Genomic DNA, 24,524 nt, shown 5'->3' on the forward strand with positions numbered 1-24,524 from the left:
TGGGATCCTATCACTCTGGGAGGCCAAGGCAGAGGATAGCTTAAGGCCAGGAATTCAACATCAGCCTGAGCAAGAGTTAGGGTCTACATCTACAAAAAATAGAAAAATTAGCTGGGCATAGTAGCATACACCTGCAGTTATTCAGGAGGCTGAGGCACTGAAAGACCACTTGAGTTTAGGAGTTTGAGGGTGCAATGAACTACGATGAGGCTACTGTACAGTACTCCAGCCTGAGTGAAAAAATAAGATTCTGTCTCCAAACAAAAATAAAAAAGAATATTTTCTGAAAGAAATAAAGAATAAATGCTAGTGAAAGTGGTCCACAGGTAAGCTGAGGCAAAAAACATAGGTAAAAATCTTTTTTAAAAAGGCAGTCAGATTATGTTAAATAAATGTTTTAGCCAAATTTAAAAATTTTGAGTAACTATTCCTAAGTTCCTCAAGAAATTGCCCAGGATAAAATTATGTTACAGAAATAGAATGTTATTTTATAAATAAAATATACACAGTATATTATTAATCATAATTGTCACAGCAATGAAATTTTAAAATAGTTAAAATAGTTAATTTAAGAAATTAATTTCTTTAAAAAGAACACCAACAAGATAAACAAAAAATAAAGTATGTGATAATTTTTCCTTTATTAAGAAATGATTTTTTATATCATGATGTAAACCTTATAAGAAACTATGGGTATAGGGATTCCTAGGAAGTAAATTCAGTTGCCTTTAGAAAAAGAATATTAATTACTTTTATCTATTTATAATCCTGGACTGACAGCTCACAACACATTTTAAGAATATAACAGTAATTATTCTTTCTAGCTTAGGATAGCATGTATTTTATTTATCTGCCTTCAGTTATGAACTAGAGGATTAAAAGCATTATTTTAAATTCAAATTCCTAGTCAAAATCTACATTTGTACTTAATTTATTACTATACACAAATACTCCATCATCCTCCACATCTTTTTTTTTTATTTTGCAGTTTTTGGCTGGGGTTGGGTTTGAACCTGCCTCCTCCGGCATTATGGGGTGGGCGCTCCACTCCTTTGAGCCACAGGTGCCACCCATCCTCCACATCTTGATTTAAAATTTTGCACCAATTTAGAATAATCTCCCCACTCCTATCATACTTGCAGTTACTGGGTGTCAGTTTTGGTCTGTCTGAAAAATTTGGCAATACAGTTTAAAAATTTACATAAAAAAGACAGCATTTAAAGGTTTTCAGCTATAAAATTAAACCATAAAATGCAAAGGAAAGGGAGTAAAGATTAAAACACCACAATTTTTCTAGAAATTTTAATTTTTTCTTAGGAAGTCAAAAGGATGAAATAGATGAAATGTGAGAAGACTATTTAAAATCAGAACCATAAGCAAAAAGTAGTCCAGAATAAGACCATCTATACATCGAATTAAAGATAGATACAAATTTATACAAAGCTACGGGAGAGAAGCAGCAGTAGAAAAACCAAGTTTGCTGAAAGTATCAGTGTCCCTAACAGGTTTGTCACCATCTGGGCCTAGATTTGAGTCCTTGGTTCTGTAGTGTAACCTTTGCAAATTAACTTTTCTAAGTCTCATTTTTCTCTTCTGTAAAATTATGGTTATTGGGGGATTAAATTAAAGGGTAGACTTGATGTGCAGTGCTGTAAAATGCCAAGCATGGTGGAACTCAGTATCTTTTGCAAGTACTTATATTTGAGAGAAGAACCAAGGCTACGAACAATTAGAGATGGAAACGTGCAATCAGACTTTTGTTCTAAACAATTTCTTTCACAGTATTTCTTCGACAATGCAGTAAAGATCAAGTGTTTTCAATGCAGCAACTTCAACAAAGGTACAGAACTCTCAGGGCAGACTTTGATAGTATTCAGAGTCTTCCTTACTTTTAAAATAACTAAGTTTTAAGTACTGGGAATAAAAAGTAACTATAGGTAGATTCATCAATATAAAGTTACACAGACCCCCAAATACCTAAAACCACCATTTAAATGCCAATAAGCCTTTTAAAACCTGGACGTGATTATGATTACTGGGATCCAACCCCAGAGTTTTTGATTTAAGAAGTCTGGGGTAGAGCTTGAGAATTTCTATTTCTGGGCAGCGCCTGTGGCTCAAGGAGTAGGGCGCCAGTCCCATATGCCGGAGGTGGCGGGTTCAAACCCAGCCCTGGCCAAAAAATCACAAAAAAAAAAAAAAAAAAGAGAATTTCTATTTCTACTAAGTTAGCAGAGGACACTCCTACTGCCAGTTCAGGAACAACATTTTGTGAGCGACTAAGAAAATTGACTTTATTATTGTACATTCCAAACCAAAGCTGATAAAACTAATGAGAAGCAGTAAAAGATAACAGAAATCCACGGGTACAAATAGCATCTCCAATCCAGGCTAAAGGTGAAAAGTATCTGAGGATCAATGCCTGGATGGAGTGGGGAGAATAGAAGCTGAAATACGAAAGGCATGGAGACATCAAGTGACTTTCATCATGGCAAATAAATAGGCTTTAACACTCTAGAAAGGTTTCTTAACAGAAAAAGAGATCACAAGATCATAAGCAGCAAAGTGAAACATAAGGCTGCAACTCTTTCCTCCCATTACTGAAAAGTAAAAAAAGATTTTTGTTGTAGTCTGATAATCCAGAAACTTCCAAAGATGTTTCAAAAAGTATATACTTTGTGATGCACTTAAGATAGTCTTTTGCTTACTTGGATGCTCATATAAACTTTTTAAACAAAAGAGTGAAAATACAGAAAACTTATTTGCCTGGATAATTTGTATTTACAAGTCAGCTCTTTTAAGGGCGGGGGAGCCTACCTATCTTACAAAGAGTTTTTTTTTTTTTTTTTTTCAGATTTCTTGATACATGTTTTTAACAGTATAGAAGATCGTATTTTCATAATAGTTTTTGACTTATCAATATTTCTTGGAAGAAAATGTCTATACTAAAGAAATTGAACGAAAGTAAAAATCAGTACCTAAAAAATAAATTTTAAAAAAGTCATCAACTTAGTATCAGTCTATATCGTGGTATCAAACAACAAGAAAATCCAATACAAAAAAGCCAAAAGATGTTCTTGATCAACAGAGGACAGATTTGCTCTGATAAAGCCAGCTAAATAACAAAGATACTTAAAGATTACAGTCTCACAGACCCAATTATGGGAGGAATAAAGAAGGTTAAGCACTAATGCTCTAGTCTAGCTCTACTGGACAGATTTTGTCAGTTTTTGTAATGCGCAGTATTCAGGAAAATACTTGACAAGCAGTATGAATGAATGTTCATAAAAAATATCAATCCCAATGCAAGACACTTGAACCTCTAGAGCAGAAATCATTTCTCTTCCTTCTCTTTAGCTCCACAAGTTATTATTCTGATACACAATCAGACTTGGATTGAAAAAAAAAAAAAAAAAAGGATAATGAATGTTACAGAGCAGGTCTGTAGAGTTCGTGGAAAATGCCAGTAGAATTCTTTTTATAAAACTTAAGCAATCTAAGTCTGCCTTAGTCTTCCCAGTTTTGCTGGACATCAATCTCTTGAGCAGTTAATGTCACACGAGACTCTTACAGCTGTATGAGGACAGAGTAGAGAAATTTACAGCTAAGAAGCACAGAAGGGAAATACCTTTCTTTGCCAAAAGCTAGGTGCTTCAAACACTACCCAGGAGATGACTGCAACTGAAAATCCATGTAGACCATAAGCAATATTATCTGTTAAGAGAAATAAACCAGGAAAAAAATTTGAAAATCTGCTTTATTTCCTTTTATCTTTATTGCTTCAATGCTTTGATCTTCATTATCTATATCTAACCAAGTAATTTATCTGCTTTTATTATATGTATTTTTCTGAGTAATAAAGTTGACATTGAGCTATGTAACATTTTCTCTGTATATTTACCACCAAAACTAAAAAGGTGTAGATCATAAATTAGGTTGTCAGCAGTTATTTTTTTAAAAAAGATAAAACTTAAAATTATATATACACACACACAGAATGTCCATAAAGTTAGTGTGCAATATAAATAGATTATTTTAAATTGCACACAAACTTTATGGACACACTATGTATGCGTGTGTGTGTGTGTCTATACAAATATATATGATATAATCTGTTTTTCATTATTGTCTTTTTCCTACATATTCTTTTTTTTTGTTTCCCTGAGACAGGGTCTTATTGTCATCCAGGCTGCAGTACAATGGCATTATCGTAGCTCAATGTAATTTCCAACTCCTGGGCTCAAACAATTCTTCTGCCTCAGCCTCCTGAGTCTCTGAGACTACAGGCATGTATTACCTTCTCCAGCTAATTTTTTTGAGGGGATTCCAGATATAGGATTCTGGATATGCTGATCTCCAATTCCTGGCTTCAAGTGACTTCTCACCTTGCTATGCAAAGGCTACAATGCCCAACCTAGATATCTGGAAATGTTCAAATCAAAGGCAATGAACTTCCTGGCTATGCTACCCGAATAAACAGTTTATTTTAAGTTAGAAGTTCTCAACAGAGAAAATTAGCAAGTACCCTTAAGATTTTTTCTGCGTGCTAATCATCATTCTTCTCTCTTTCCTAATTAGATAGACTGTAGAGTCACAATCAACTGGTTGGCTTAGTTATAGTCAATTTATTTGTGATGGGACTCCTCTATGTATAATTCTAGCAAAGTACTTTTAATATAGTATGTCGAATGAAAAGCATTCTCTTTCACAAAACAAGATTATATACTTACAAATTATTACTTTTTTCGTATTTTAATTCCAAAGACAATCAACAGTATCATATGAAATTTTAGACACAAAGATAGCATCAAATTTAATCGGAAACATTCACAAATGATCAATTTAGTTTTTGCTTTACATCAGTTTCCTAAATGTCATCATAATCATCTGAACTATTTTAAAATACAGAATGACTCTGTTGTATCACCAGGTATATGAATCAAATACTGCTCTACCCTACTGGTTGAACAATGAGCAACAGTGTAGCTCTTGACATTTCTACTGACTTAAGATTCTTCTATTCAGTTCTGATATATAAATCAAAGTGGACACGTAGACAGCTGACCTCTAAAAAACACAAGTTTGAACTGCATAGGTCCACTTATACACAGATCTTTTTCGATAAATATGCTAAAAATTTTTTTGGACATTTGTGACAATATGAAAAAACAGATAATAAACATGTACAGTCTAGAAAAAGTAAATAAATTAACAAAAAGTTACGTAAGCCATAAGTGTGTAAAATGTTAAGAAGATACCAGTCTATTTTACCACTCACTACCATAAAGTATATACAAATTATAAAAGCTTAAATTTTATCAAAACCTATAGACTGTACTTGGTGCCATCTATAGTTCAGAGAAATGTAAACAAACATAAAGATGGAGTATTAAATCGTAACTGCATAAAACTAACTGTAGTACATTTGTCCTACTGTAATAATTTTGTAGCCACTTCCTGTTGCTGAGCTCCAGTCCTTTGAGTATTCACATGCTATGTGATGTTTATCATCTCCATGTGAGCAATTTGTCTCTCTAACAAGGGTCCCTCAAACTACGGCCTGCGGGCCACATGCGGCAGTGTGATTGTATTTGTTCCCTTTTTTTTACTTCAAAATAAGATATGGGCAGTGTGCATAGGAATTTGTTCAGTTTTTTTTTTAAACTATAGTCCAGCCCTCCAACGATCTGCGGGACAGTGAACTGGCCCCTGTTTAAAAAGTTTGAGGACCCCTGCCACACAACAGTAAAAAGTGGTCTCTCATGGTTCTCAAGCAGTTTTCATTGTGTTGAGTGCAATGAAAATGTTGAGTGCAATCCATAAACCTTGAACAATACCAGGGAACCCATAGGAAGTGCCACTACTGAGGGCAAACTTGCTTCCGAGAAACAGAAATAACTTGTGGCATTAGAAGAAAAAAGCTGAATTGCTTGATATGTACTGTAGATTGAGGTCTGCAGCTATGGTTGCTCACCATTTTAAGATAAATGAATCCAGCATAAGAACCATTATCCAGGGGTCCAGCAATGTAAAATAGGATATAAATTTCCTGATATTAATTTAGGTGGTTATGATATTTCATGATTAAGTTTCTTTGTCCCAAGAAATTAAAATGATCAAAAAACACAGATTTGGCATATCTGTTCAGTTTTTTCTGTGTGTGTTCATGTATTTTGTTCATGGCTTCAGTTTCAGACACTGCTTAAGGATACATTTTCACAAAGCTGAAAGACAAATTTTTACCAAGAATGACATTTCAAATGATATAAAAATTAGGTGCATTCTGACAAAGGATTAAACATATATATAAAATGCCTCCTGTATTGCAGAAAGTAAGACAATCAAGTTTCTGTACGTCAATGGCAGAGCTTCTCAATTTAATTTAACACCTACTTAGTAAGTTATTTGTTACAAGTCCCTGTGACAAGCACTACGGGGAAGATGAAGAAATACAAAATTTGGTCTCTATCCTCAGAGGTTACAATCATGCAGGAATAATGTGTGATTGTTTACGTGTGGGTATGCATATATATCTCCAATAGATACAGCAGCATCAGTTCAAAACAAGGGATGAACTCACAGATTTAGTAAAGAAAAGGATCTTAAAGAACATATAGTGTCTCTACTTTTTATGGGCATGGCACAGATATTTACATTACTTGCCAAAGACCACAAAGCTTATTTACATAAGCGGTAGCTGTTCATTAGACTTCACTGGCATGATAAAAAGCTGGCCATCAGAAAAGTCAACAAAATCACACTGGGCTTTTCTTGAGGAGACACAAAATAGCAGACAAATACATTCTGAAAGAACATGGTTAGTACCCCAGATGTTTCAAACTGACAATCCACTTTTTTTTTAATGTCTATGCTTACAATTTGTGCAGTATTTCATAACATTTACATTTGATCAAAACTTGTTTTTTTCTTCCTAGAAAGCAATACCTGGTTAGTATAGAAACTCTGGAATTACAATAAGAAATCATGTAGATAAAATGGAGCAAAATGGAATTAGAGAATCTTTCTCTTCTCAAATATTAGATATAAAGCAATCAAAAAACTCTTTTGCCCTTGTAGTAACTAAAAACAGACAAAAGTTGATATCAAAAATAAACAAAAGCGTACAAAATTCCACAATAGTTCTGCACAGCTCTCAACTTTAAGCTTTTTCAGAAGTTGTGCTAGCATTAAAAAAAACCTTGATTCTCACCAATGTGCCAAATATGAAGAGAAGCAAATTGACAAAAGTCCTAATTCAATTATATATATTCAATCCTAAAGAATTTGGCTACTACGTCAAAAACTACCTCTGAAGGAAAAAAATAAATGCCAAAAGATAATGAAATAATACCTATAACCTGAGAGAAAAAGAGAAGAATTATAACTAGCAAAGATATCATTCATATATAAAGGTAATAGTTATCGTCTTATCAAATAAGAATGACCTTATTTAGCAAATAAAGCTTGTTGGGATTGAGGGGGTGGAGAAGCTTATGGGGAACTAAACAACGAAATCCAGCCCATTAAAATATGATTCAAAACAATTTTAGACAGACACTTACACACACACACACACACACACACACACACACACACACACACACAGTGATGAGCTAGGAATCCACTAAAATAAAAAACTAAAACATAAAAAAAATTTGCAAGAACAGTTGGTAAACTTGAATCTTGATAGTGTGAAAATTACACAACAAAAAATGAGAGAAAATGGGGTCATGCCTAAGAGTGCTAATTTCTTCATTTTTCAGAGTAGGAATACAATAATGTCCAAACTTGAAACATGGAGTATAAAACAAGAATTTCATTTTTTAACCTTAGGTTGGATCTCTCAGTCAAAAATCTCTTGAGTTCAATACCCAAAATTCTATAATTCCTACGATTTTTCTTTGGTTAACTTTGGGAAATCTGAATGCAAACAAAATGGCTACTGGTACAACATACACATTTTTGTAACATGGATCCTCTACATACTACTTCATAGTATCTCCCACTTAAAAGAACATGAACAACTTTCCACATGTATAGTACATATATGTAATGCCGATGGTTACTGTGATTTGTATGTTAGTCAGATGCTTGTAACTTGGGATTGCCTGTATACACACACATCACATATGTACACATATTTCCTATTAGTTTTCCTACAACTATCTTACAGTAAAAACATGAATGGCTCAAAACTGAGAAAAATAATCATGCATCTTAACTAGATAATAAAAAATACTCTCAGTCACATGGAATAAAATTTTTAAAAACATTTTAAAATCTCTTTTATTAAGTTGAATGAAGAATTAAAAAAACGGATATAGTTTACTTATTTATTTACTTATTGTTAAGGAAACTGATGTTGTTAGGCACCAACAACAGTTCAAGTGAACTGACAGTATAAAGGAAGATTAAATGAAGTCTAAATTATTAAGATGAGCAGGAATTATAAAACTATATACCAAAGAAAGCATTTCAAGAGAAAACAGTTGTGAATACGATACATTTCAAAGTTGTCCAAGTAGTCAAAGAGGCAACAGAGAAGCAATTACTGCTACTGTCCAAATCAACGGTGCCTAAGTACAAACTACCCCGTGAGATGATAAGTATTTATAAGTAAAAGTTTTGAAATACTTTATCTAAAAGAACTGAATTAATTAACATTTAATATATAAATCGACATATCTCCACTTGGTCCCTATGATCCGCAGGTTATGTCATGTTATGTCATTAAAAGCAACCCAAAAGTGCTCAGGAAAGAGTTCAACATAGATGTGTTATAATTATACCATCACATATTTATTTACTTTCAGCTCATTAATAGACAATGTCAGTATGTGGATCCAGTTCAGAGGAATTGCTGAATCCAGATACTTGCTAAGCTTAAAGGTGTTATTATTTTCGAAATGAAACAGAAATAATCCAGGTATTCCAACTACAGCTCTTTAGTGGAATAAAAAGTTGCTGGCTGTCAAACAGCATGTTGCTTAGCAAATAAAAAACAAAAATCCCTGAAGATTTATTTCACCTAGAATTAAAAGAAAATGCTTTTGAAATGAAATGTATTAAAAAGCATTTAATACATTAGAAAATGTTTCCATCGCCGATTTTCTAGGTGAAAATTATATATCTATGAAAATTCTCACATTAATACACCTAAAAACACTTATCATAGGACTTTCTGTTCTATTAACAAATATTCTTACAAAGAATATGAATGACTTTTATCTACTTGTTAATATAAAGACACCCCACTTTCCTCTCACTCTGCCAGAACTAATTTATATCAGAGAAGATGAAATTTACTAACAAAAAACATTTAGTAAAAATGGTGGATAAGACTGAAAAATGAAAACCATGATGATTGAAAAAATATACAAATAACTTTGTATTATTTTCTTGACATCCTTTTATGAGGCAAAACCTAAAGTTCCAGCAGACAGGGGCATTACTTTAACAGAACGCCTGGTAAATTATTAAACAAAGAAGTGTATCACTGCTTTCTTTCCAGATGGTGACCAAACTAAACACAAAAACAATACTATCATTACCCTCCCTTACTAGGAAATAGTTAAAATACAAATTCTACTACTTTTTACATAGTACCTAACTCTATATGATTAACATTTTTCAAAGAAGGTAAGTATGGACAAAACGTTAGAATTTTGCTTCTTTTTAGTTAGATAAATGTTCTTGATTAGATAAACAATCAAATAACATAAAACAGAAGGTATTTAAGGCGATGTCTGCAGGTGGGCTCCATGCTTTATTACTGTTCTTTGAGATGAAATTAAGGGAAGAATATATTTAAGCTGTTTTTCAGGTAGCCAGAATTAGTTTTTCACACACTTCCCAACAGAACTGTTTGCTCAGACATAAAGATTAACCAACTCTGTGATCCTATGTCAGACCTCATCTGATATAATGATTTGCTGGTTTTACTCTGATGTCAGAAGACATCCAACACCTTTTTTTGATGTGTTTGTTCACAAAGTGGGGCCTATGAATTTTTTGCCTGTGTGATTCAAAAAATGGTTGTGTTTTCTCACATTCCCTATAATGGCAAGATAACAACAGTCTTATTTGTCCTGATATGCCATTTATGTCTTGAATTGTGATTCATTTGACACAAGTTTTGCAAGAACATATTGAATGGTTCAGGCTATCAAATCTACACTGGCTGTTGCTACAAGATAGGCATGTGGAAAACCAGGAAAAATGGAAGGGAAGTAATAAATAGAGAAAAATCATGTCACATGATACAGGTGAATGCCAAGAAAAGAAATACAGAAAATTCAGAAGTTCCTGGCCTCAGGAATATCCAAATAGGTCTTAAAACTTTTTTCCAATCCCCTCCCCCCCCAAAAAAACCTCTTTCTAATCCTATAATGGACTTCATTCGACATAATGATTTTCCTGTTCCGTTCCCATGTGGGAAGATGTCCAAACTTGCTCAGGAATCATATAATATGAAAACGCATATAACAGGAACAGCTGGGAGGGTGGAAAGCAAGATGGCGGCGAGTAACAGCTTCCTTGCATCTGGGCACCATTGAGTCTGGGGAGGTCTCCAGGCATTCTCTAGCTGGTGGGATCTGCCTATAATCATCCCTTTGAGGATACAGGGAGTCAGCGAGAGACTTCTGGACCCCAAGAGGAGGACAAAAACAGTGGAAAACTGGCAAGTACTCGCGTGTTTAATCGGTCTAATCCCGCCGACAGCTATAAGTGCAGTAGCAGCGAGACTGCAAACCAGAAAGGCCTTACCTGTGAACTGTTTGGTGTTTTTGGACTTGCACTCAGTTGAACTGCCTCGGGGAGAGCTTGAGGGAGAGTGCAGAGAACTTTGGGCATTGTCTGGGACCCCAGACTGAGCTGCTGAGCTAGACGGAGGTAATAGTGTTTGGCTAAGGGCTGCAGGGAGCCATTGTGAGAAAACTGCCCCAACAAGGTCTGCTCTAGGGGTTGCAGAGTAAGGAACAGGTGGGACCTAGTAACCAAGTAACTGAGCAGCCTAAAGGCGGGGTCTAACCCTCAGGGGCAGACTGAGACTGGTTTTGGCACACTGGGTAAGTGGATAGCCAATTCAGCAGTGATTCTGGCAACAAACACTTTCCTGGGAAAGCTTCTGCTTAGCAAGTTTAGAAGCTTAAAGTCCCTTTTAAGAGGGCGAAAGAGAGACTTAGGGTGTCTACCTTGTCGGGTTTGAGAAACCAGCGGAGGCCTCCAGTCATATCAACATTGTAATTAACATCTCATACCCCAGAAGACCACCTGTTGCCCAGACAATATTCAACAAGATAAATATACTGCTTTGTTTTTGGTTGTTTTTTATTTATTTTGTTTTGTTTATTTTGATGTTGCTGTTGTTTTGTTTAATTTCAACCTTTTCCATACAGATTTTTTCTTTTCTTTCTCCAGTTTTCTAGTATAAGTACAATTTCCCATTGCTGCCTTTTCCAATAACTAGAACTTCATTTTTGCCAGTGTTTCTACCCCTATTATTTAGTTTTTCACCCAATTTTATCCCGTAAAGTTTTCTGTTTGCTTGTTTTGTTGTGGTTTGTTTTATAGCATTTTTGTCTTTCCTCTCTACTTGGTGGAGGTGGGGTACTGTGTCTCAGGTTAGCAAAGAGTTGCTGACCTCAAGGGAACCACCCAACCGGACACCCCCAGAGGTTGGGATTTTTTAAGGTTGTGTCAAAGTACCCTACCATACACCTATATTGCTCTGTCTCCCTCTTTCTGTGCCTCTCTTCTTTTTGTCAATATTCCTTTTACCCACCTCCTCTCCTTTCTCTATTTTCTTTGCGTTCTTTCCTTCTTTCTTTCATCCCTTCTTGCTTTTCAACCTTCTCATCCTTCTGGTCCCATACCAACAGGACTCATCGAAACCTTAGTCCACAGGCACAGGAACTTAAAGAGCATGAGGAAGTGAAAGGGAAATTAGGGCAAGGAAACAGATAAAAGAAATCACTCATGAGGAAGAATCAGCAGAAAACTCCAGGCAACATGAAGAACCAGTCCAGAACAACCCCTCCAAGAGACCATGAGGCAGCTACTGCAGAGGATTCCACCAATAAAGGAACAGTTATGGCTTCTACAAAAGATTTCCAAGTAATCTGAAAAGAACGAACTTCAGGAACATGAATTATGTGCCTATCAATGTGATATGAAAATAATGTGCCTCTCCTTCCATGACAAGAAGTTAGTGACAATGCTGAGTACATTCCCTGGCCCTTAAACACAGCTGATCATTGGTTGAAGAAGAAACAACCTGTACAATTTGAAAAACCAATAGTTATTTTAGAATACACGAAGTTTACAGGAAGAATGGACAGAACTTATCAGTACTGTGGATGTAACAAATTTACAAGGAGGTCCTACAAATGGCGGAAAAAATTATTCTGGCTGATGGAAATTGCAGTTATGAACAGCTACATCCTTTACTCATTAGATGAGGAGGGAGGAGAAAAGGGCAGACACATATTTCTTACAGGACAAATTTCATCTCTTCGCTTGTGAGAAATCCAAGAAAGAGGGGAAGAACGAACATCTCTAACACTTAAGAAAGGCTAAACAGAGAATGAATTTTGTAACACTAAATGAGAAAAAAAAAAATCAAAGGATTGTATTGTTTGCAGCAGAAGAAAAGAGAAAGGTGGAAGGAAAGAAACCTTTTTCTACTGTAAGACATGCAGGACATCATCCTGGAGACTGCTTCAAGAAGTGTAACACTCAAAAAAAATCATAAACAAAAATATTTTATTATGTAACCTAAAATAGATAATGAAATCATAAGTGAGTTCATATTTGTTAAAACTGTAGGATAGTCACAAGTAATCCACCAACCTCTTTTTCACCCCAAATAAGAAAGAGCTGAGGAGTATGTGGGTGGGAGAAAAATTGAAGGAGTTAAAAGAGTAAAAACAAAAAAGTCAAGGGTGGGGGAAATAAGAGACAACACTAAGTTAAATTCCAAGTTAACAAATAAGGTGAGATGTTTCCTTGAGCTCTCCAGAACTGAAGAGTAATACGGAACAAAATAACATTTTGCCCACAGTGGAACAAACTGGGGAAATTTTATAAAAATCTTTTCTCCTACTCATTCGTTCCCAGTGAATAAACAGGGACATAATTTACTTAAGAACATGTTCAGATCAAATGAACACAAGATTCAATAACCTTTCATTAAGTCATATGATGACATGGTATTTTCTCCTTAATATTAAAATGAAGGAAACTTTTTTTATAATGCTCCAATATTCAAAATTGATGAAATTAATTTTCTTCCATAGAAGCATTCTCTCACCTCTGAGTTTTCATTAGCCTTCATTACTACATGGCAGTGTGCATGGAATCACATAAACACATACGCATACAACCACACGCATAAACATACATGAATATAAAGATACACATATGCATATATCTTTTAATAACTGTATTTACTTTATAAAGTGGCTATTAAAACACTGATATTAATGAATAAGCCAATCAAATTGTTTAAGAATATGGTGGGTCAGTAGTCAAAAAATAAACAACCCCCAGTGGGACAATAATAGAGTTAATATGAAATCTTCAGGGACAAAGAACATTTATAAATTACTGCAGTTATTTTTCTGATTATTAACCATAAATCATCTTATAAATGATTATCAATTATACACTAGTGTTAAAGAATGAATAAAACAGAAATAATACTGGGAGGATTTCTTTAAAATATATGTCCAAAAATAAAATATATTCACTTATGAATTACATAGGCTAATAAAAGAAGCAACACAAATTTACAACAAATCTGGAAAACCTTCAAGCTTTTGAAATATAGCACACCATATAATTTTATTGGCACTGACTTATAACTGCTTAACACCTTAAACGTTATACTGGCAAGTCATAGTCTACTTTCTCGGAACAAATGAATCTGACTAGAAACATGCTGAAAGAGAAGAGAATTAACCTTGTGAATCAAAGCTAATGTGTTTAACAGGGATGGAAAAATAGCATAAAAGCAACAAAGACCTGGTCTTTTTGGAAGGAGGTTATTAAACGGGACACGGTATTTTAGACTAGGGCACTAAACTAAATTCAACAGGTGAGGAGAAGGCACATGTAGGCAAAAATCTTCCTTTGAAAACCCTGAACTACCCATAAATGATAGTACCATACTTTCTTGCAATAGCAATATGTTCACTTGATAAGAATAAGCTACTACCCCTATTCAATTAAGTTCCTCCTTTGCCAAACTTACACATTTAGATTTACTTAAATATTACACTTAGGGCTTAAGAAAATACCCCAAAATGTAGGCCTAAGAAGCAGTTTTCTCCTACCTTCTCCTGCCCTTCTGTCCCTAGCCCTCTCATTCTCCGAAGCTAACTATAGGAACCAGAATTCCTCTCCTGTAAGGCAATTAATAAAAACCAGAACCCCTTTCTCCAAAGCCTAAAATCTAAAAATACTACTCTAACTTTCCCCATCTTTCTGTGTAAAAACTGGCCATAAGGAAATTATCTGATCCACTTTGATGGTAATGTGACTTCTATTCCAGAGGAGATCCTGCCCCATCTACAGAACCAATGTTGCACAGAGAGGCCAAGAGGAATCTAAACAGACTTTCTGGGTTTCCTCACTCAGTCTATTAGTATTCAATAATAATCTTTTTGTCCAATCACATTTCTACATAGCTGTTCATACTTTGTTGAATCTAAGCAAAATAAATAAATAAACAACAACAAAACAAAACAAAAAAGGATAGTTTTGTCCTATAATCTTTGGTTCTTCATTCTGAAAGATCTCATGTCACATGAAACTATGACCACATAAATTTCGATGCCTTTTCTATTATACTGCCTTTCGTCAGTTGATTTTCCATGAACCTTTAGAGGGCAAAGGGTAAGCTTTTTCTCCTGGCACCTATAATATACTACAACTTCAGTGAATTGATTAGTAAATATTAATTAAACTATTTTTGGAAGGAAAAAACTGAAAGTAACACTGTCTTAGGGAGAAACTAAGATTTTCTATTAACAGAAATTACTCGTGTGAACCCCCCATCTTAGAATATTTCCTAAAAGCTTTTGAGGACAGTGTGTTGTTGAAAACCCTTCCATTCATGTAGAAAGCATAGAAGGCCAAATTCATACAATTTACAAACTGGGATCAAAGCAACCATACTCTACAATTGTTTTTACTAATGAATATGCATAAATATGCAATCCCCTGTCCTACCATGCTGTCAGCATATTTATGTAACCTCAAGATTAATGAAAATGTGAATTCACAATCATACTGTAGTAAGATCTTAAAATGATAATTTTGGTGGGGGGGATCTTTGAGGGGGGCCTTTAAAGACAGTATTACATGCCTTAGAACTTTTTCTTAAATAACATCATACAATACAGAGGAAAACTTTATCCTCTTCATACTATAAACCAGAAGAATGCTCAAAAAAGAAGTTATTACTTGAATTTCAAAATTCAAATCATTACTTGAATTTCAAACTCTTCATCAATGTGACTTTGAGACACTAAAATATCTAGCATGTTTTCACAGAAAGTTATAGACTCACATTTTAGCAGGGCTGCCAAACATAACTCCCTCATTTTCACATATGAAAAAAAGTGAGACACACAATTACCCAGAGATCCAGCTGCAGGCAGAATTAGATTAAGAATTTAGAGTACTCTACTCCACCCTTTTCTGTAAACCTTTCCCTCACCCAAGATTAAAAGGCTATCAAGGAGACCACTGATGATCAATTGTGATCAGGTAGGTTCAAATATACTGTTTCCTACATTCTTGTCATTCTTTACAAATCCTTTCTCTTGTAAACACCATTCTCTATTCCAAGAAAATACTATTCCTTAACATTTGAGGGGAAAAACACATGACAGTAACAATCACACTCATCCAAACAAAACTCAACAATAGTAACCAAAAACACGTCTTACTAAGTGAGTCCAGGAAGAATTGAACCTTCAGGGTTGAAAAAATTCAAATACAGTCTGACTGCTTAATTTCCTAATTCTTACGTACCATAGAAATAGTTGATATTTACATTATTCCCTTGCAAAAGTAGAAGGTAAACAAATACGAGATCTCCAATACAGTCAGTCCTTGAGTTACAAACATTAAACTTACGTACCACTTGCACTTACGAAGGGAGGGTATTTCAGTACTTTACAGCAGGGGATCCTCAACCACCAGATGGAAGCCAAAGTGTACCATATAGCCTTCCAGTTAGAGCAAAGCAGTGGTTTAATTATCGAGATGGAAAGCTGTTGATAATTTGGATAGAAAACCAAAATCAGTGAGTGTAATATGTCTATCAGCCTTTCTTAGTGCAAAAAAAGACTTGAAGCCTTTTCAATAATTTTCTTTTTCTTTTTTGAGACAGAGTCTGATTATGTCACCCCTTGGTAGAGTGCCGTGGGCTTAAGCAATTCTCTTGTCTCAGCCTCCCAAGTAGCTGGGACTACAGGCGCCTGTCACAACGCCCGGCTATTTTTTGTTGCAGTTGTCGTTGTTTAGTTGGCCCGGGCCAGGTTCGAACCTGTCAGCCTAGGTGTAAGTGGCTAGCGCCATAACCACTGTGCTACGGGCACCGAGCCCCTCTTCAATGATTTAAAAGCCGCTCCTACAGCCAAAGAAAGGAAGGCTATCACAAGTAAGAATTTGTTTCAAGTAAGGGTAAATTGGCATAATATTAAAATTCAAGGTGAAGTAGAAAGATAGTGGAAGGTATTATTGATAAACCAAATATTTAATGTAGACACAACTGGCTTTTTTGGGGGGGTGGGGGGAGAAAAAAAGCCTGAAACTCTAGAATTGAAAAAGTTTTCTGCAACAGTTATCTGATGCTTTTGGTCTCACTGAAACAGGAATGGCAACGTTAGAAGAACAAGATCCTGATACAGAGAGATTCAAAGTTTACTGTACAGTTACCAAAGGCCTGAGATGCTACAGGGCCATTTAGACTGAGAAAAAGAAAAGCTCTGTACCAACCTCCCTTGAAACCTACTTCAAGAAACTGACTCCAGCAGCAGAATCAGACCCTGACCCTCTAACATCAGTCAATCGCTCCAATAAGCCCATCATCTTCTACATTGAACAAGATTATTTAAGGTTTATATTTGAAAATATTTACATATTTATATATGCACAGAAAGGTAAACATAAATACTATGTTAAAACAAACATCTAAGCTGCATTTAATATGTAAATGTACCTGCTCCAACTTACATATAAATTCAACTTAAAAGACTTCCCATTTAAGAAAGATGACTGAGCACACCAACTTACTGTCTTCCTTCAGAAATGTCACTGACATTATAGAATAAACAACAAAAAGGACAAATATATGCCACCAGGAAAGTTAAAAAGCTGAGATAACCAGAGTGCTGAAGAATTTCTGGAAGTATAAAGCACACGGCTTCAAAATCCACTAGAATCAAAGTGGTTACATCCTTACACATGTAAAACACTTACACAAAAGGCTCAGAGCCCATAGCTGAGGGATGCTGGTGGGCTCGAACCTGGCCTGCTAAACAACAACTGCAGCAAGGAAATAGCTGGGCATTGTGGCCAGTGCCTGCAGTCCCCAGCTACTTGGGAGGCGAGGCAAGAGAAATGCTTAAGCCCAAGAGTTTGAGGTTGCTGAGCTATGATGCGACAGCACTCTACCAAGGGGCGATATAATCAGACCCTGTCTCCAAAAAAAAAAAAAGACACAAAAAATGTTTTCCTAGCAAATCTCCAGTATTACCAAAAATCTAAAGTAGTAGGATGAAGATCATAAAGAAAATGTTGTAAATGAATTAAAGGAGTTCACTTATCTTGGAGCACTCAGCAGTTCCATTTGTCCCCAACTGAAGGCCAGAAGTACATAAAATGAGAGCTGCTACAGAAGACAGCTGGAGTAAATACTGAAGCCTGAGAAGAGGGACTGATATCTGAAATAATTTGGGGGCCCTCTTAAAAGAGGTCTTATACTCAAAATGCAATGTTTCCTTACATCCTAAAAGAAAAATCTGGTAGTATCTCCACTATATTTCAACCAGCTTCTAAAATAGCCTCCAATGGCTCTCTCCTCCCAGCATTCACACTTTTAAGTAATGCTCTCTACCACAGTGAAGGGCTGACCAGTGTAGCCAATATTATAAGATAGTGTAGAAATGATGAAGTGTGACTCTTGATGTTAGGGCTTACTTCTGTAGGGACATCTGCTCTGCAAAAGGCTACCTGCTATGGCCGGCCTAAAGACAGTTAAGCAACTCTATAAAGAAGTCCATATGATAAGAAACTAAGGCATCCTGCTAAGAGTCAGTAGTAACCTGCCAACCAATAATGAGTACACCAGCTTAGATACAGATTATCTAGCCTCTTTTAAACTTTCAGATGATTGCAATCCCAGTTGACATCTTGACTGTAGCCTTATGAGACCAAAAGCCAGAACTATCTATATAAGCAGAATTCCTTCCTATAGAGAAAGAATAAAATAAATGTTTGTTTTAAGCCACTTTTTGGAGTTGCTTGCTATGATACAATAGATAACTAATACATCCTTCTTTAGAATTTATTAAACAAAAAACAAAAAAATCCCACAAGTATTGATAATGTAAAATAGAATCAGATAAAAATACTATGAATATTCACTACAGAGAGATATTACCGTGTTTCCCCGAAAATAAAACATCCTCCGAAAATAAGACCTACTTACAGGTTTCCTTTTGGGTGAAATATAAGGCATCCCCTCGAAAATAAGGCCCCCCGAGGCTCTGTCTTGGAATGAAAATTAATTTACCGTAAACTGGTTGCTAGGGCCGCCCCAACTGGCGTCTAGCAACCAGTGATGTTATGTGGAGTCTTGACCTCACTGCTGGGTGGAGGCGGAGCGGAGGTCAGAGTGAGCCGTGAGCGTGGGGCGGGAGAGAGGAGACTTTCCCAGATGTGTGTAGAAGAACAGGAGGATCAACCCACTGGACGTGGTGAAGGTGTTGAGTGCTGGTCTGTCTCTGGTGACATTGCCTGATGCTCGGGGCGCACTCATGATGACTGAAGGTTCTCAGTCAGTGGCAGACCCTGCTCCAGCCCAGATCCAGGCCCCAGCCAGCCCAGTGACAGTCCCCAGGCAGGCCCCAGGGGGGAAATGTCTGATAAAGGGGTGGGGGTGGGGGGATCACTTAAAATGACACAGGTGGATCAGAGGGGACAATCAAAATGACAAAGGAAGATCAGAGGGGACAATCAAAATGACACAGGTGGATCAAAAGGGGTTACTAAAATGGTAATCCCCCCTCTGGTTCTCCTGTGCCATTTTGATTCCCCTCTCTGATCCCCACTGTGTCATTTTAAGTGATCCCCCTTCCCCCACCCTGATACCCCAGTTCCTTTTTTTTTACCCCTAGAAATGAGCGCAAAAAGAAAAAGCTACTCCGTGGAGTATAAGAAAGGAATCGTGGAAGACTCTTGGGGTCAAAATCTTACTGCTTTCTGTAAAGAGAAGATGTTGAGTATCCGATTGGTCCGAAAATGGCGAGCAGAGTATGGTAACCTCATTGAACAAGTGGACAAGGGAAATGCTAAAAAGCGCAAGTGTGGATCAGGTTGGCAACCATTATTTTCCGAGCTGGAAGATCTGATCTGTGAATGGGTTGTTGACAGGAGAGCAAAGGCTTTGGTCGTGAATAGGGCTCAGATTCAAGAATTTGCCCTTGCAATGGCAGCACAGTTTGACATAGCCCCTGAAGACTTCAAAGCATCACAACACTGGCTGGATAATTTCCTTCAGCGAAGTGAACTGTCTTTAAGAAGATCCACAACATTGTTTAGGCTGGAAGATACTCAAGTTACTACCGTACCGTATACAGGTAGTAGTAATTTTCCTTTATTTTCGTTTAACAATAAATGTGTACCATATTCTTCTTCAAGGAAAAATAAGACATCCCCTGAAAATAAGACCTAGCGCAGCTTTGGGAGCAAAAATTAATATATGACACTGTCTTATTTTTGGGGAAACAGGGTAAATACCACAAAATCTTTATAAGATGTGACAAGGTAGAATTTAGAGATAAAACTTGTGACATTAAATTAAATAAACTTATTAGTAAAGAAAAAATGTAACTTGCAACATCTAACTTACAAAGATAGAAAAGAAACAAAGTAGACCAAAAGAGTATATAATGAAGATTAAAGATCATAGTACAAAACTGATGAAATAATTGAGACATTTAAACAATACCAAATGTCCAGAAAAGCGATGCAGGCCTTCTGACTTTATTCTGTGCACGTGGTATATCTTTGTTGATAAAACTGTGCAAAATTAGGGTAAATAACCCAAACTCACATAGGATTCATAAACAGACTCAAAGACTCTCCAACATTTATTTTTATACTTTTTTTATCAAAAAGTATAAGTAAAATTTAAAAAGATCTCTTAGAAAGAAACTTGGTTCTTTAATGGTAAATAAAGTAGTGAAATACTGGATGCTCATAAGAAAATCATGAACAAGATGTACACTTGCTAATATTTGATACTATTTTAGGGAAATCAAATAAAAGAGTTCCACTAACTCATTTTTATGTGGCTATAACATACAAAATGAGTTTAATGAGAAACATTAAATAATAAATAATAGGCTGCAAGATTCCTTGAAACTGAAATTCTCTATTTTAGTTCCCAAACTATGAACTTAACAACTGGTAATTTATAATTACTTTGTTAATCTATATACCTGTTTACTGATGAAAATATGTAAATATAGTCATCTGGGCTTATCATTTCATAAAAAAATTACAAACAATTCTTATTTCAGAGAAAACAAGAACTGAAAAGTTCCAATGCTTCATATGTTCCAGTGCCTTTTTAACAATCATTAATAAGTAGCAAAATTATTAAGTGATACCCTGATGGTAATATAAAATAACTTAGGAAAACAACAAAATAAATCCCATCTCTAAAATGCAATTCTTCCTTAGTAAAAATAAATTTTTAAAAATGTGCTTTCTGGGCGGCACCTGTGGGTCAGTGGGTAGGGTGCCAGCTCCATATACCGAGGATGGCAGGTTCAAACCCGGCCAAACTGAAACAAAAAAATAGCCTGGCGTTGTGGTGGGTGCTTGTAGTCCCAGCTATTCAGGGGGCTGAGGCAAGAGAATAGCTTAAGCCCAAGAGTTTGAGGTTGCTGTGAGCTGTGACGCCACAGCACTCTACTGAGGGCGATAAAGTGAGACTCTGTCTCTAAAATAAATAAATAAAATAAAATGTGCTTTCTGTTTAAAAAAGAGATTAAATGAGGGAACACTTTTGGCATACAAAAGTAAAATGTTTTGGTTTGTTTCAAATAATAGGGTTGGCAAGGTTGTATTTAATGTAACAAACACATAATAAAGCTACAAATAAATACTGATGCCTCAACTTTGTAGCAGCAATTCTACCTGTAAGTCTTTAAAGAAATAATGATAGATATGTACAGAGATAACTGCATACATGTACTATGAAGATGTTTAATATAGCATTGGTTATACACGATATTAAAATATACAGTAGTAGAAGACTGGTTAATTAACTTATACACATGAACAAGCAATGCTATTACTCAATAATGATATATATGTATATATATGTAACATATATGTACACAGTTAACTAATATAGTTTCAGTATTTTAAAAAATTGATGTGCAATTTTTGGTTCAAAAAGGATCAAGCCTTTATGGTCTGGCATATAGGTGGAAGCTGACAATCTTGTCACAAGAAAAAAGTTGAACATCTCTCAGATTCACTGGAAAACTGAAGTCAGGCCAAAGACATTGTTCATTTTCCTGCTAAACTATGGAGAAGCAAGCACACAAGAGAGAATCACAGCTTATCAGAGGAGCATCAGAAACCACTGGAACTAGTTTAAGGGTACTGATGAAGGCTCAAGAATTAAAAATTCCAAGAGAACCCACTCTTAAGGAGGCCTCAACACTTCTGAGTTTTACTTCCCAGAACCCTACCAGGCTATCACAGAGACAATCAACCACAGGAGAAGCTCCTCCAGCTTCAGCAGAAAAAGAGCAACCTTGGTGAAATGCACCCAGAACATCTGTTCTTAACAAGGCTTGCCCTTAAGGGAAAATACTTTACCAGTATCTTTCCAACCTGGAGTTTTATCAGAGCCTTAAAAACCTGGGGAAAGGAAATACTCAACTACAGCCTCTCTAGCCTTACAGACACACCTGTAAGTGGGGGGACTAAAGAATCTGTAAAAAATCAAAACCCAGGGCCACAGGCTCACACTAAAAAATTGACACCTAATCATAGGACTACAGAATGGTTCCCCTCTGTCCACATCACCTCTTTAATAAATCTCCTGAATAAGAAAAGAGAATAACAAAAGAAAGAGCAGCATTTTCCAGACCACATTTAAGAAATCCCTAGGAAAACTCAAAGTAAAGAGGGGAGACAAAAACAAGGATACAGAAGAAATCTTACCCTCCATAACTACAATTACAGGAAACAATAAATGCGGCCTAACAGCCAACTAGATAAACATAAAATCTCTCACTAAGGACCTAAAGCAGTTTCTTCTCCAAAGGGGAAATGTTCCCAGACCCCCAGAGGATGCCTGAAACCATGAATAGTACCAAACCCTATTATATTTATACTCTTGTTTTTTCCTATGTGTACATACCTATCATAAAGTAGGCACAATAAGAGATTAATAACAATTATAATGAGACCCTTTAAACAATATAATAAAAATTATGGGAATATATTTGAGGTTACAGTGAGCTATGAATATGCCACTCTAGCCTGGGTGACAGGGGCAAGAGAAAGGGAAAGAAAGGGGAAGGAATGGGAAGGGAAAGGAGGGAGAGAGAAAATCTTGAAAGAAGCCAGAAGAAAAAAAAAAAACCTTACCTATAGAAGTGCAAGGACAATTAAGACTTTTACTCAAAAATCACATAATCAAGAAAAAAGTGAAGTAAGGTATTTAAATAAAAATACACCTAGAATTATCTATCAAGGGAAATTATCCTTTAAAAGTGAAGGAGCAATAGACTTTCCTAGAGAAGCAAAAATTGCAGGAATTTATTGCCAGTAAATTTACCTGGCAAGAAATATTTTTTAAGGAAGTTCTTCAGAGAGAAGAAAATTACAAAGAGTAGAAATTCAGATAAATACTAACACCTGTTTGTAGTGAGAGATGATACCAGAGAAGGGTGAGGTCCAGGATAACAGGTCTTCTCAAAGAGACCACAAGGATACACTTGCAGGGTCCTGTCCATGGTGACTCAACTCTTAGGAATTTGTAGACCTAACTTCCTGGAACCTGGAAATTTCTACTTTTGTAAAATTCTGTGGGGGCGGAAACAGAAAGAGGGAAGGAGGGAGGTGGGTGGGGCCTTGGTGTGTGTCACACTTTATGGGGGCAAGACATGATTGCAAGAGGGACTTTACCTAACAACTGCAATCAGTGTAACCTGGCTTATTGTACCCTCAATGAATTCCCAACAATAAAAAAAAAAAAAAAAAATTCTGTGGGGGTTAGAACAGCATCTCCTGCTTGATTCAAACTGACCAACGAGAAAGGTACCTCTGGGTTGGAACTTTTTGACTGGAGATAAAAAGGAAAAGATCAAGCCAGTCAGGGAGTGTGGCCATTTTGAATTCTTGTATGTCATAAGCTCCACTGGCTAAAATAAAGTCCTTCCTCTCATAAACATGGTGTCCGGGTGCCCTTTCTATTCATTGGGCCTCGTCTTCCTGCAACAATAGCAGCTTGCTTTATAACTGTAAAACCTGGAAGCAAATGATGCCCTTATTGCTGAACACATAAAACACATCAAAACCAAATCATAGTTCATCCATACAATGAAATATTATTGAGCACTAAAATGAAATAAAGTATCAATCCATGAATAAACCTTAGATACCTACTGATAAGTGAAAGAAACCAATCTGAAGGGACTATATACTGTAATGTATCCAACTAAATGACATACTGGAAAAGGTAAAACTACAGAAACAATAAAAAGATCAGAGGTTTCAAGGGTTTGAAGAAGGGTGAAACACAGGCCTTTTTTTAGGACAAGGAATCTATTCTGAGAATACCATGAGGGATACACATGTCATTTATTTGTCAAAACCCACAGAATATACAACACAAAGACTAAACCCTAATGTAAACTATGGACTTTTATTAATAACGTTTCAACACTGGCTCATTAAATGTAACATCTGTGCCACACTAAAGCAAGAAATTAATAGGAAAACTGAGTTAACAGTGGAAAGGAGGAAGAAAGGGATACATGGGAACTTGGAGTGCTTTCAATTCAATGATGTGTAAAATGCTGGAAATAAAAATGGCTTTGAATTTCACAGATGTTAAAAATTCTTTAAAAATTGTAAAGAAAAAACAATTTACAACTTACGACTCTTCACCCAGTCAAACAAACAGTTGGGGTAAAAGAAAGACATTTACATAAATATGATGCCTCAAAACACTAGCGCAAATTCAGAAAGCTACGGGA

At 35.8% G+C, this 24,524-nt stretch overlaps 1 protein-coding gene across 5 annotated transcripts in view; it reads right to left on the minus strand.

Annotated features, from left to right (window-relative positions):
* Positions 1-24,524, minus strand: part of ORC4 (origin recognition complex subunit 4) — an 85,545-nt gene that overhangs the window by 54,019 nt on the left and 7,002 nt on the right. For 2 of the 5 annotated variants that reach the window (XM_053596454.1, XM_053596452.1), the window contains exon 2: positions 3,629-3,714. The exons of the other annotated variants lie outside the window; for them this stretch is intronic. The gene's annotated coding sequence lies outside the window, so the exon portion shown is untranslated. The remainder of the gene's footprint in view (positions 1-3,628; positions 3,715-24,524) is intronic. 5 annotated transcript variants of the gene reach the window in all.

This window comes from Nycticebus coucang, chromosome 7 (assembly GCF_027406575.1).
Source record: "Nycticebus coucang isolate mNycCou1 chromosome 7, mNycCou1.pri, whole genome shotgun sequence".
NCBI lineage: Eukaryota > Metazoa > Chordata > Mammalia > Primates > Lorisidae > Nycticebus > Nycticebus coucang.